Raw genomic sequence first — 14,172 nt, forward strand, 5'->3', positions numbered from 1 at the left:
TTGACGTGTTGAGTAAAACGCTTTGGCACAGAGATTTGGGCTCTCGGTCCATTTGGTGGCTTATGCTTTCATACAGGACTTCACAGGTCATGTGTGATGCTGCTGCTGCTGCTGGTGCTGCTGCACACCCCATTATACTGGGGACCCCAGTAGAGGAGCAGCTGCAAATGACTTTTTCTGATTTTTTTGCTCAACTTGCGTCAGTCGGGTTCATCAGAATGGTGGCACAGCTTCCCTAATTAAATTGCCGTTCTGGTGGGAATTGTTCCATCTTGCTGCCCCCTCCCGTGACCGTACCCCTTCATCAGAGTCTGCAAACCGCTCCGTTTCTTGTCCCTCGGCGCAGTCGTGAGATTCTAATCACAGACTCCCCATGTAGAGCAGCGATTACAGCCACATCAACTGCTGGCACGCTGTTCTGTGTTTGTTCAAGTATATAATTTACAGTGATTCATAATCACTGAACGTGAATTATGCCTTTTCCTTTGGACGCTTCTAATGGCTTTTCGGGAACTAGGCAGAAGGAGCCCATGACATGGCGCCGGATAGCGTATCATTATTGACCATATTTGTGGTAGGCGTCTCAGTTTTTAATATCAGTTTTTAACAACCACCCCGTTCACTGCTGCCCACGGGGACTGCTTCTTTTCCCCCGTATGCAATTTACTGTTAGAGCCTGGGTAGCTCAGTTGGTAGAGCATCAGACTTTTAATCTGAGGGTCCAGGGTTCAAGTCCCTGTTCAGGCATCTCACTCACTTAGTTTATAGCGCTTGACCTTAACGTTGTTAGTCGCTTTGGAGAAAAGCGTTAGCTATATGAATAAATGTAAACTATTATAACAATTATTGTAACACAAGGTTCAGGTGAATGCTAATTAATTAAATGTCATAACCTGTCTCACTTTACAATTCCGAGTTTAAAAGCGAAGGGTTCACTCGGCTAGGCTGTCTTCTTGAATTCTAGCAAGCTCAATTGATTCTTTGCAAGATAAATTGTTTTTCCTCTGTGCAAGCCAATCTGCCACAAAGTAATAAAAATCAATAATTCTTTGTAAATAGGCCGTCTATTAAAATCAGTGCTGCTGGATCATCTAGTTAAACCGCTTCACTTTCACTTCAGACCACTGTATTACTGTTTTCATGGACCAGTTACAGTGAGTTGATTTGCAGTCCCAGAAAGAGACCAGCTGTAAATTATAATGAGCCAAGCAGTTGCATGAAAACTAATCATGAATTTAATATGGATATTTAAAAGTAATTGTAAGCACTGTGTTAAGAATCCTTTTAATAACTACTGTAATATCCGGAGTAAAGTAATATAATGCTTAAATCTCCAAGCCCTGGATTTTTAAAAAAAATCTAAATGTACAAAAAATGTCCACAGCGTTTACAGAACAGGTGGCCCATAACCAGATGAGATGATCACAGGAGCAGATTGTACATAGAACTGTGCTGGAGATAATGGTTGCGATGGAGTCACTCCTGTTTCGGAAGATCCGATTAAGTGCAGCAGTTCCAGCGTGTGCATTCAGTGTAACTTATCCATGACCTTTATGCATACATTTTTAAGTGGGTTTGAGTTTGTGCCGATACCCAAACATCTGACCGATTTAGGCCCTTAAAGAATGGTGGGTATTCTGAAAAACTGGATTAAATTATTATGCAATGGCACAGCCAAAAACGATATAGTCAGTTAAGAACAAGTAAGCTGTGACAATATTAATTACGTACAATAATTTACCTGGTTATATATACATTTACATTTTTTCATTTAGCAGATGCTTTTCTCCAAAAGTGACGTACATCTCAGCAAAAATACAATTTGTGCATTATATTAAGAGAAAGAGACATGGCTGCAAACATGTGATTCTTAAGTAAACCTAGTTTACTTTCCACTTGATGCACCGATGTTCATCGATCGAGCAGGTGCATAAAACTCAGGATATACTAATCCTGATCACCTTCCTACAATTTTTTTTTTTTTTTTATAGTATAAGATACACAAACAATCACATACAATGCCGGAGTATAAAGGCTTATCTAAGGATGCTCACGAAGTTACGGTGCATGAACATCTACACCATACATGAGCTGGAGATACAGCTGAGTAACTTTTACTGTACCAGTTCAGGGTAAGTGCCTTGATGAAGAGTACTACAGCATGAGATGGCATTTGAACCTGCAACAGCTGAAGCTAGAGACAGGAGTGCTAACAACTGTACTACCTGCTTTGTTTGAGACCCCAAGTGACTAAAGTATAAATGGAAAAAGGTTGCAGGTTTTAATCCCACCTCCTTCTGCAGTAGTCTTCATCAAGGTGCTTAGCCAGAAGTGACATGGTAAAAATTACCCAGCCACAAAAATGGTTTAACGTTAGTGTAAAAAGGAAGACTAAACAAAGACGCAATGCATTTGTGGAAGTGAAAGAGAACCCAAACAGGACACACACACACACACACAGCCCAGTCTCTTCTGCCCCCACGCAACTCTAACTCGCTGCGGAGATGCGAAATGATGATTCGGAAAGGGGCGAGTTCGTAATTAGCTTGTTATGAAGATTGCTACCCGGTGTTTTAGTGGGTGTGAGCTCTCCCTCCTGCGCTGTCACCCGTGATGCACGCCGCAGCTAATTCCCATTTTTAAACTGTCTACTGGAATGTGTCTTGTGCTTTATCTAGCAGTTCTGACCCTGGGAATGCAAGGTTGAGCAAACAGCATTTGTTAAATAACCTGACAGCTGCTTTCAAGGAAAAATCAGCACTGTTATTACAAGGCTCACACACACACACACACACACACACAGAGCAGCCTTCCGGGTGAAGGCGGTGACAGCTAACACACAACAAGGACGCATCATGTGGGAACCGGGGCTAGGTCCTCTTTTCTGGAAGCATCCTTGATGGAGCTACAGCGGACGGATAAGCGAGGGCTGTCTGTGTCTGTAAATGCCGGGATCCATCCTCCATCGTGGATCTCTGAAAAAAATCGCCCACCTTTCGAACATCAGAAAGGCATGCCATTCAAATGCTGAGAGCTCTTTGAAAAGAAAGAGAAATCTTTTATGCCAGGGTGACCATGGTGCTGTTCAGCTGGGGCTGCTTAATATCTTTTCACATAATCACAGAACTGGGGTTATTTTCTTGAGGGGAGGCAGCCGTCAGAGTGTGCACTGCCTAAAAATAAAGTGTTTTTCATTTCACTCAATGCAAGCACAGCTGCAGAACGCGGGGAAATATGCAACCTTGACTGAGAAAGACTGCACACAGTTGCTTCGCCGCTTCAGAAAAGATTCGGCAAAATCTTCCCGTGTTCATAGTGACGAAGGACTGTTGACCGTAGCTATGGCAACATAAAGGCAGCGTCGAATTGCAGAGGTTCGCGGAGCCGTGTTCTGACTTGGCTCGAATACGTGAAGAAAGACCCGAACGCACCGTGTCGTGAACCGCACTGCAAATGGAAAACGTGTGAGAAAACACTGCAGGCCTCTCTGTTTTCGAGTGGTGTATTTCAAGGGGGGGGGGTCAATAAAAACTGGGAGTCATTCATCATTCATAATTCTTCACATTCTTACTTTCCCTGTCCGTGGGGCATCGAAGGGCGCGCAGTAGGTGCGCAAACCTTGCTTTTTCAACGGCAGCGGGACACAGCGAGTTGACAGCGCAGGCTCCTGCTGCGCTTCGCTTCCGCAACCACACCATCGCAGCTATTACTTCCATGTGACTGCAACGTTTTCCTCACTTTTTCTACTCTATCTTTAAACTCCAGGCCTCTCTAAAACCATCTCCGAAAGCCACATCTTTATTTGGTAAGCGCAGCTGCACAAGACAAAATAACATCTCCGCGACCAATATTTCAAACTGACAATGAAAGCGGGTCGAATGTTTGAAAGTAATATTAGATATAAGCAAAGTAAATAATTGGGTCCTTCAGACTTTTGCAATTAATTCAAACTATTTTTAGGCTCCGTTCTGAACGCTGCTTAGTGTTGGTTTTATGATCTGTTACACAGGCATTCAGCTTGAGAAAATGTTTTGTTTGGCAATGTTTAGCTGGGCTGATTCATAGCTGCGTTATTCTTCTAACCGCTCTAATGTAGCATATGGCTTTAGGGGAGATACGTACAAACAATTTGCTTGAGAGCTTTCTATTTTCATTATAGCCCCAGGTTCTTATAAATACAAGTTCTGATGTGTATAACATCTTAACCTTTCAAAGTTCCCAGAATCGAAGGGACATAGCTATTACCGGAGTAGAAACATCGCTACTATACTGTACATTTAAGAAATGTTAGGCTTTTAAAACTGAATGTTATCCTTGAGCCGGAAGGAAGGCAAAGTTATGGCTCAAGAGCAACAATGAATCTCGCTGCAGTACCTGAACACACATTTTTATACGTCCAGAAGCGAGAGCTGCAGCGGCGCGGAGTCAAACGGATATCAAACATGAAGGATTGGAGATGTGAGCAGCCTGGCGGTCTCTCGTTCGACGCTCTGAGCTCCCAGGTTAACGTCGTGGATGTTCACACGGGTCGAGGTGTTGTACGGAACATCATAAAAAAGCCAGTTTAACTTTGAGAAAACAATTCTTTTTATCCATTATTCAGTAAAGATTTGTTTCATGCCATTTCTTAGCACTTGATTTGATTAGAAGAATTAAACATTTTTTAATAATAAATGTTACTTTTGCTCTAACTAAATATTATTACACAACATTGATGCTGATGAAGTGTGTCACTAGCAAACATCTGTCAAGCTTTGTCACCAGTACACAGGGATAATAATGCACATGTTAAGTTAATAAGTAAGTTTCTTGGAGTTGAAAGGACTGGTTCGTATCTCTTCTCTGTTGGGGAGAACTGACGTCAACAAATTGGCTAGAAATAGAGTTCAGGGGCAGTAAGTGCCCCTAAAGCAATCATACGCTGACCTTCTACTCTTGTGTTTTAGCTCTGGAAACTGAATATTTATGGAGCCACAAGCTGGACACTGGTGTTCCTGTAGTGAAATTCTACAGCTGAAATAATGCGTCACTTGCATTCTTACAAAGGCTGATCTGTGAATCGGAGATGCTTCTCATCAGTTTCTTCTCAAAAAAATACTGACATTGTGTTGGATAGAAGACTGACTCGAGAGCAGTGCGTTGGACCTTTAAAACGATATTTCCAAGAAGAACGTATGCGTGCCTATTTTTAGGCCCACAATATCCCGCTAGCTCTTCTTATCTGATCCAGCTTGGTTTGTTTTCATTATCTCTCAAGGCCAACACGCTGCTGAGCCCTCATAAAGTGGGGAAAGGACTGTTTCTGGGCAGCTGGCTCATAGCGTCCCCATGAAGTCAGGGCAAATTTTACTGGCCCAAGAGACTTCACGTTCGTATCAATCTCAAAGATCAGCATGTGTTGGGGGTTGGGGGTTGTTTCTAACACCTGCCACGTGGCATAGCAGTTAGAGTTGCAGCCTTGCATGTGAAGGACTCAGGTTTAAACCCCACCGAACTCAGGACTGTCACAGTCTTCCAGCTAAATCTGTACCCCATAGCACCCCAGTTCCCAGGGTTTTTTCTTTTAAACTCCTCCACCCATATTTGGCAGAAACAGTTGTGTCAAATGTCACCAGTCATTCACCTGTCATGAATCACCAGTCATCACCAGGCTCTAACTATACATTTAAAACATATCAGATTGTAATAATTCCCTATTAAGGGGTCTGCCTTTGAGGGTACCTGCCATCAAGCTGAAGTAGAGTATGATTTTTGAAGAAATCTGAAAACATTTGAAGGATGAGGACTAGCACCGCATATGCATGTGATCAATAATTCTTCTAGGTTGTAGGTATGATGACTATTATCACCTTTATCACTGCTTCCATTTATGTAATTATTGCTAATATCTATTTCATTTTATGGGCAGTTACCCTGCAAATTTTAAGTGACATAATCAAAAAAGTTTTATTATTCTCAGTTCTAACTGTTTACTGTAATTGGATTGCAAAACCTCAGGTATCATTGGATGTTTCACGTATCTCCTGAGGTGCATAGTCAAAGTGCTTCTCCATTATCCCAACAGCATGAATGTCAAACCGTTGAGTCAACTCAATGTACTTGGGACATAAATCCTGGAACGCCATCTTTTCTGCTCTTTGATCTATTTCACTGAGTAGGTTGCTGATCTGTGACTTGAACAACACACATCATGCTCTGTTGATGCCATGATTGCATGTTTTCAAAAAATCTTCCTGCAGCACATTCTGGATGGACTGCCCATGCCCTGTTTTAAGAGGCCACTTCTACAGCTGCTGCTACAGACATAAGAGGGGCAAGGATATGACTCAAGAGCTCCAGTGCCAGGAAACTGGGGAACGGATGGTGTCTTTGCACCCTTCATTTCACCAAAGGCAGGAACCCTGTCATCCCACTGGCAATATGAAGGCCAAATAACACTGGAGAAGACTAGGCCACTGTCTGCAACTGTCTGCATAAACCAAACCATCATTTTGTCATTTTTGCTTTACCCTTTCGTGATGTAGGTGTATAGATGGAAATTTTCCACACTCCTTTTCAAAGGTTTTAGCACTGAATCATTGGACATAAGCAAAACAGTAACATAATTGTACCATTTCAGAGGCATGTTTTTTGTCTGTTTTAGCAGGAGAGAATTCATTGCGGTTAACTATTGTAACGAATGAAAGATACAGCTTTAAACTGAATGGCTAGTAATAATTTTCCAGTACTCTGCTGTGATTGCACATGACATCATTGCATTAAACTATATTTTTCCCACCCATTTTCCCTTTGGGACACCTAGGCACTTTCCTAGACAATTATTTCTGTGTTCTGCATGTGAGATAAAAGCAGAAATGTAAAGATCAAGAGTTTAAAGGGCACATATAAGATCTCCTTTTGTGACTTCTTATCCTTGTATTGAACTTCAAAGAGTTTCACAGATCCTTAACTGATTTAGGTCAAATAACGTACAGGTTTTCCATTTATGCTATTATTTATGAGGCAAATTATGTAAATCTCTGGAAATGTTAAGAGGCAAATGTCATCTTCATTTATCTCTATTTTGCTGCCGAGGCAGTTAACGGGACCTGGAGACGAGTTGACATTTACTCTCATTTGAGCCTAATAGGTCTTGTCAGACCATACAGGGAATTGTTCCTGACATTTGCTCAGGTAATGTCAAAAAATGTGGATCACATTATGGGCAACTGAATGCTTCTCTGAGATGACAGAGTTTTCCGCAGTACAGGTGTTACACTGAACACCTTGATCAGGTGGACTGAGATACAGAGGAATGTTTAGAGAGCTGGATAAGATCATGGTAGCTATAACTCTTTATAACCCTTAATCCACTTTATATCAATGTAAATTCTCAATATAATGTAATACATTACAACTGGTGATGTAATGTAAGGCCCTTGCAAACCTCAGCTGTTTAGCTTGTGTGTCTTTCAGGCTAACAGAGATAAAGATGGTAATATACTGATCAGGCACAGTATAATTATGAACAAATTAATAAAGAAGACAGACAGCAAAGACACTGAGGTGGACTGATTGTACACAGAGCTAGAGAGCAACAGTAGTAGGCTGGAGAAATAGCTGGTTAAGAGGATGAAACCATTTAAAAAATTGAGGTGGAATTTTGAATTGGAAATTTGGGCTGATGCACGCATTTTGGGATATTCACAGATTCGTAATGAATATTGATCTAGCAGCTGTGCTATTTTCTAACACTGGGTACTGCTTTTGAACAAATCACATCTTAAGATGCTGGAAAGCAGAGTTTTGAATGTATTTCACCATATGATTAAGAAAGGGCCACATAATGGCCTAGTCCTTCTGAAAACTAACTAATAACCTTTATGAACTAGTAACCGTTTAACATTTTACAATGGAGAGTAACAGCAATGAAAATACCTTGATTCTCCTGGAAAGGATTTGATATTTAATGGTGCGGAGGTTGGAGGATGAATCCATGATGCAAACATAGCACATGGCCAGAGGACATGCTCATGCAGGACTTTTCTGTAGGTGTTTTAGTGTGTGAATGAACTGGCTGGATTCCACTTCCCACAACAATTTCTTTTTTCAAAAAGCTGTAAAATCAATCTGACACAGAAAGGAATAATAAGGTTGCAATCACCAGCTTTGAGAAATTCTAAAATGCAGCCTATTGAACTAAGACAACATCTCGCACTTCATATACAATGACACTTCATACATCAACATCAAACACTGATTTGTTATGAACCAAAGCATTTAATACACAGCAATTGTTGCAGCTTTTACCTTCACATTAAAAGCACATTTCAAAATTAAATTTTTGAAATGTGTTTTTAATATGAAGTGGGCAGCACGGTGGCACGGTGAGTAGTGCTGCTGTCTCACAGAGCCTGGGTGGCGAGACCGAATGTGGGTTTGAGCCACGCTCAGTCTGTGTGGAGTTTGCATGTTCTCCCCATGTCTACATGGGTTTCCTCCAGGTGCTCTGGTTTCCTCCCACAGTCCAAAGACATGCTCCAGTTTACCCATAGTGTGTGAGTGACAGAGAGAGTGTGTTCCACTGATGTATGGATGAGTGACCCAGTGTAAGTAGTGTATCTAGCGGTGTAAGTCACCTTGGTGAATAAGGTGTGTGGGGTGGTGACACTACATAGAGTTCATTAGAAGTTGCTTTGGAAAAACGTGTCTGCTAAATAAATTAATGTAAATAGTTACTCTTTTGTGTGAGATGAGAAAGCAAGTAGTTATAGAGAAGTCAAATACAACTGATGAGCCTCTGCAGTGCAGGTGGACTGGAGGGTTTAAGGTGGATGTGTTTGCTGGATTCTCTATAAGCATCTTTATATAGACCTGCTTGCTCACAGGCTACACTTACGGTCCTAGGGCAAACATGAATCATAACTGAATTTTAAAGGACTTAATTGTTTTAAGAGTTAGAGGTATAAAAAGATGGCTCCGTCAGGTGGCCATCGACCTCATGGAGTCATATACTGCGTGCTCAGACACACTGGAACTGGATACATCTGCAGTGGGCATCTTTAATTAGTACCTTATTTTCCTTTTTACAGAGCAGCTGGAAGCAGCATGTTGCCAGGCACTGGAGCAAAGGTGGAAACCAATTACCGAGAGGAGCTTAGCTTGTCATTCTCCCTGCGGCCTCCAAGGATCATTAGCATTCTTTCCTGTTTCAGCTGTGACAAGTGCTATCTGTTTGTGTAGAGGTGCACTTACACTAAAGAGAGTGTTATAAGGTACAAGTAATTAGCCAGAATGCAACATCTTGCTTTCATGGTCCACGCTACCGAGAGCTATTCGAAAACTTTCTTCACAATCAACAGCTGGAGCATGTAGCGACTGTGTATTTCACATACTGTATTGTATATTCTTTATATTAAATATCTTTGCACTATTGTAGTTTTTTAAAAGCAAAACAAAAACCAACAATTACACACACTGGCTGAAACCCCTTGCCCTGAGTGGGGTCGCGGCAAACCAGAGCCTAACCCGGCAACAGAGGGCGTAAGGCCTGAGGGGGAGGGGACACACCCAGGACGGGACACCAGTCCGTCGTAAGGCATCCCAAGCGAGACTCGAGCCCCAGACCCACCGGAGAACAGGACCAGGCCAAATCCACTGCATCACTGCACCCCCCCGAAAAGCAGCAATTATTTTTAGAGAAATAAGAACTTGTTCTAGTAGTGTAGTTGTTGTTGTTTGTCTGTCGTTGTTGACGAGGACCATCTAGTCAGACCGGGGTGGGGCGGGGGTGTGCTGTGCGTGCGCAGATGGCTAATTAGACCGATTTGCGCATGAAATGTTCTCTGACACTGCGGACATGTGATTGTGCCCTTTTGTTGGGAACGAGCTCCTCGAGATTTCCGTTCCTAAGGGAAATCTCCGCAGGAACCAACGTGTGTCCATGAGCCTGAAGGCCTGCGTTCCCATATCGTCTTACAGTTGAGCATCGCAGCATTTTTATGATCTGTTACAGGAATAAAACCAGTAGATATAGCTACATATACTCATGCCTGTGCTGAAAAAACGGTAGGAAATAACTAGAAACAGTTAGTACGTGCAATTCGTCACATCAGTGCATAACATTGAGCACCCTCAAAAGATTTTGTTTTTCTTACGTGTAACAATTGCATCGCTAAGGCATAGAGCAGCAGAATAAAAACCTTTTTGGTATTTTCAGCCTCAGCATCAATCAATATCTATCTGGAAGGACAGCACACAACTGATTCCGTCTTTGTACTTTTGTGCTACAATAATAGTACTTAAGTAAAGGCTGCAAGGTGGTTTCTGAAGGATTTTCTATAGCTTTTTGCGGTCCATACTTCAATATTGCATCCTGCTGAGATTTTAGCCTTTTCAGTTGCACTTGCAGTTATATTGATCTGATAATTAATCTTCAGTCATAGTAACAGACTATTTATTCTGCTTCGTGAGCCCTTTTAAACAATTAATTTTGCATTAAGTCAGTAACCTGGCTAATAGAACAATACCAATTTTTTCAGGTAGCTATAGGTAATATCTCCTTAGATAGATTAGTTTGTGCTATTTTTGGACTTATTTTGGATAACAATGCACAAACTACAGTAACTAATAATAATTTTAAATCATATTTCGTATTTCCCAAATAGATGTTGTTGTTTTCCAGATTATACATACTACACTTGTTTTTTCTTTGTCCAAATTTGTTATTTTATTATCTTAGAATAGATAATATATAAAAATAAATCTAATGAAGATTTAAAAATTCTGTGAAAATTGTGTATTTAAAAAAACCCCATCCCATGAAAGCAGTTGTACTGTAATTTATGAAAAGTTATATAGTATCAGAGCACAAGTAGGAGCTTCCTGCAGAGTTTTATCTGTAAGCAGTTTAATGGGCTGCCAGAGCCCCAGCCAGTGCTGCTGTCAAATTCAAAAAGTGAAAAAAGGAATCATTTTTCAGAAGCGTACAATAGCAAGTGCTATTCCGAAGGATCTCTAACCAGTCTCACAATGGGTTCTGATTGAAAGATTTCATCATAGGCCTTCATCCTCATATCCTTTTGCCCAGGAAAGAGTGTCATGGCTCCTCAATGCAACTTTCAGGAATTTGGTGATTGGGAAACAAAAAAAAGACCACAAATAAATAAATAAATAAAAAATTTCAAAGCAGATCAAAACCTGGAGTGAAAAAAACACTTGAAGAAAGAGTGTATAAAGCCAGGTTGCAAAAACCATTATTCTTATCCTGCTTACTTGGGGGTACTAAGGAAAAAAGTCAATGAAAATTTTCCTTTTATCCAAAATAAAAAAAGGAAATTAACAAAGAGAACCAGTACACAAACATGGTTTAAATTTCCAAGATGCTATCAAGAAGCTCCATGCCATTCGCCTCTAGCTGAAATTCACTGGAAAGTGACTTATCAAGTGTGTGAACTGAAAGTGATCAATGCTGACACATGACACAGACATGTTGCACCGTGCTGTGCTGTTACCGTGTACGTGGAGCATGACCTAGAAGCCCGCGCAGCTCCGTACAAGTGTCGTGCTTTTACCTGCACACCAATCCAAAAATAAGCACAATATAAATGATCCCACCATCATGCTCTCTTTTTCCTTTTACCATTATCTTCAGTTTCCATCTTGCTCTTCTCAGCTTTTTCTTTCCCTTAATCCCAGTCTGGTCAAGTGTGTAATCAGTGGTCGGTGGCAGCAGGGATGCACATTCTGACACCAAGGCTCTGGAACCCTAGCGATCCGCTATTAGCAGGATGAATAGGGAACGGCTCTAGGACCTGCCACCCTCCTGCATCAATGTGTGATTCATTGTTTTTCACTACAAAGATATTGAGAAACACAAAGCAAAACAGGCAAGCCATGCTTCTGCCAGTGCTGGAGCTTCGGAGCTGGTGCATGTCGACCACAGGAGAAGGACATTATCTTAAATACAAAAAAAGCCACAACACTGCTTTGTGGCCACAGGTGCTTAGTTAAGGATGGGAAAGCATTAAAGTGTATTTTCTTCTCACAGGATCACAATTTATCTCACACATTACACTGAAATAAAATAAATTTACACATAAATGCTTGATTATTGGTTATTGGTTGCATATGCCATGCCTTCAATTTACAGCTAAATATTGAATATGTTTTTCATGTATTTTGTGGCGTTTAAAATAATACGTCTGCCCATTTGGAAGTCAGCTGTAAACGAAGGCATGTTTTATGTAAATGATCTGCAAATGAAATGAAGAACACCGCAATGGCTCTTCCTGTTTGGGTAGAACTTTGTAGTCAGTTTTTCTCAGCTGTCAGCACAACAAAGGCAGAAACCAACCAACTCGAAAGCCAGGGGAGGCCACCACCACAGGCAGAAGGATCATCTCACGTGACAGTCATGGCATGGTTAGTTTCATTAGTTTAAACAATGTACATATAAATTTCCATGTGGTGGAAAGCCATGGGCCAAAAAATTATATAATCTTTCTTCGGTTGTGTATATTAAACATCATAACTGCTGACGTCGTACTGTGAGTGTTTCAAAATTGTGAATCTGCATGGGGAATGTTGTGCATGACAATATCACCACAGCTATACAAACGTATGGTTTATTTATGTTTCAGACTTTGATGTGTTATTATTTCTTTAGGTAACACCTTGTTCAGGCGACTTACACGGTCTAATAAGATACTTTTCAGTGATTTACACCTGTATACAACAGTGTATTCTTGCTGTATCAATTCAGGGTACTTTTATTTACGGGTTCTACGCTAGAAGTGGGATTTGAAGCCAGAACTTTCAGATTGTAAGAGGACAACTCTAACCATTTTTGAACCTGCTTCTGTTTATATTTTAAAATAGCGTTGCTGTATTAGTATTCATCCGGATGTGTTTACAAAAAATGCAAAAAGCCTACAGATAAAAATGTCCCTATTAACCTTAATTAATCTGACACTCGTCTCCAAGGTGACTTATACTATAAAACAAGCAGCTTTACAATTTTTTACTCATTTATACAAGAGGATATTTTTTAATGTGTGGTTATAAAGCCTGGTGGTCTGCCATGATTTCACCCCGGGAGCACCTGTGCTTGCAGTCAGTTTCCCATGACAACTGCAGCACCATGCTCTGGGGCAGTCCTACAGACGTACGAAGGTGACTCTGATTCACATTAGTCACACTCGCTTTTTGCTGCTAAAATAAGCCAACATGGTGACTTGTCTGCAACCACATCACTCTGTTCCCTCACTCTTTTTTTGGGTGAATAGATGTTTATATACGTACAAAAAATTCAATAAGAAAGACCTGGTTTCAGTGATCCGATTTTTGATGGCTGAAAATTATCAGTAAGAATCGTTCTAAACTCTAATTCTGGTTAGATGGATAGATTCTGGTTTATTGAAATTACTGAATACCTTTTCCAGCTAGTACAACTATTAACAGACCGTGTATTGTATATTACAAGATGGTTCCCATTATATGATGCAGTGCTATACATTGTTCTGCAGACTTAGCAATACTTATTCATGACCGTGTCCCACAAGACACTTTATCCTCACAGATGTGTTCCTATACCACCAGATGAGCTCATTTTAACTCAAAAAATAAAAAAGCAAGTTTTTATATTTTTATTTTAAAATGATTAATAATTAAAATGATAAATGATAAATTTCTTAAATGATAAAATGTCTTCCATTATTAGGGTTTGTTTTAAGAAAATACTGCACATGTAATGAAACTATCAGCATGATCATCACCACTAAATGAGAAACCATGAATTACTTAAAGTGACAGTACATTCCTAAAGTCATGAAAAAAAGTCTCCCTCAAAATACGGTGGCCTCACATTCCACAAATTTGGTTAGGGGGCTATAGGTTCATACCTTTTAGTACAATGCATGTGTATTTTACAGCAAAGAACAAAACACTTTGTTAGTACATTCTTCCTTCTGTTTGATGCACTGTGCTACAGCATATACCTAGAGCTTCCTATAAAAATTACCCAAGCGCCTTAAATGTTATTACGAAATCAGAAAAGTTACAAAGAATAAGAATGATGTTATGAGATATGGTATTGTTTAGATGAGAAGCGTTAGACAAATATAAAACGATGTTGCGTTTCCTCCCACATCGTCCGCCTCCAGGGAGCATCAGTTCACTGTTATTTGGCTTCTT

General features: G+C 40.5%; 1 non-coding gene across 1 annotated transcript; it reads left to right on the plus strand.

Annotated features, from left to right (window-relative positions):
• Positions 1-674: 674 nt before the first annotated feature.
• Positions 675-747, plus strand: trnak-uuu (transfer RNA lysine (anticodon UUU)). Its single transcript has one exon. It is a non-coding gene; the product is annotated as a tRNA-Lys (tRNA).
• The last annotated feature ends 13,425 nt before the right edge of the window (positions 748-14,172 follow it).

This window comes from Scleropages formosus, chromosome 7 (assembly GCF_900964775.1).
Source record: "Scleropages formosus chromosome 7, fSclFor1.1, whole genome shotgun sequence".
NCBI classification, from domain to species: Eukaryota; Metazoa; Chordata; class Actinopteri; order Osteoglossiformes; family Osteoglossidae; genus Scleropages; species Scleropages formosus.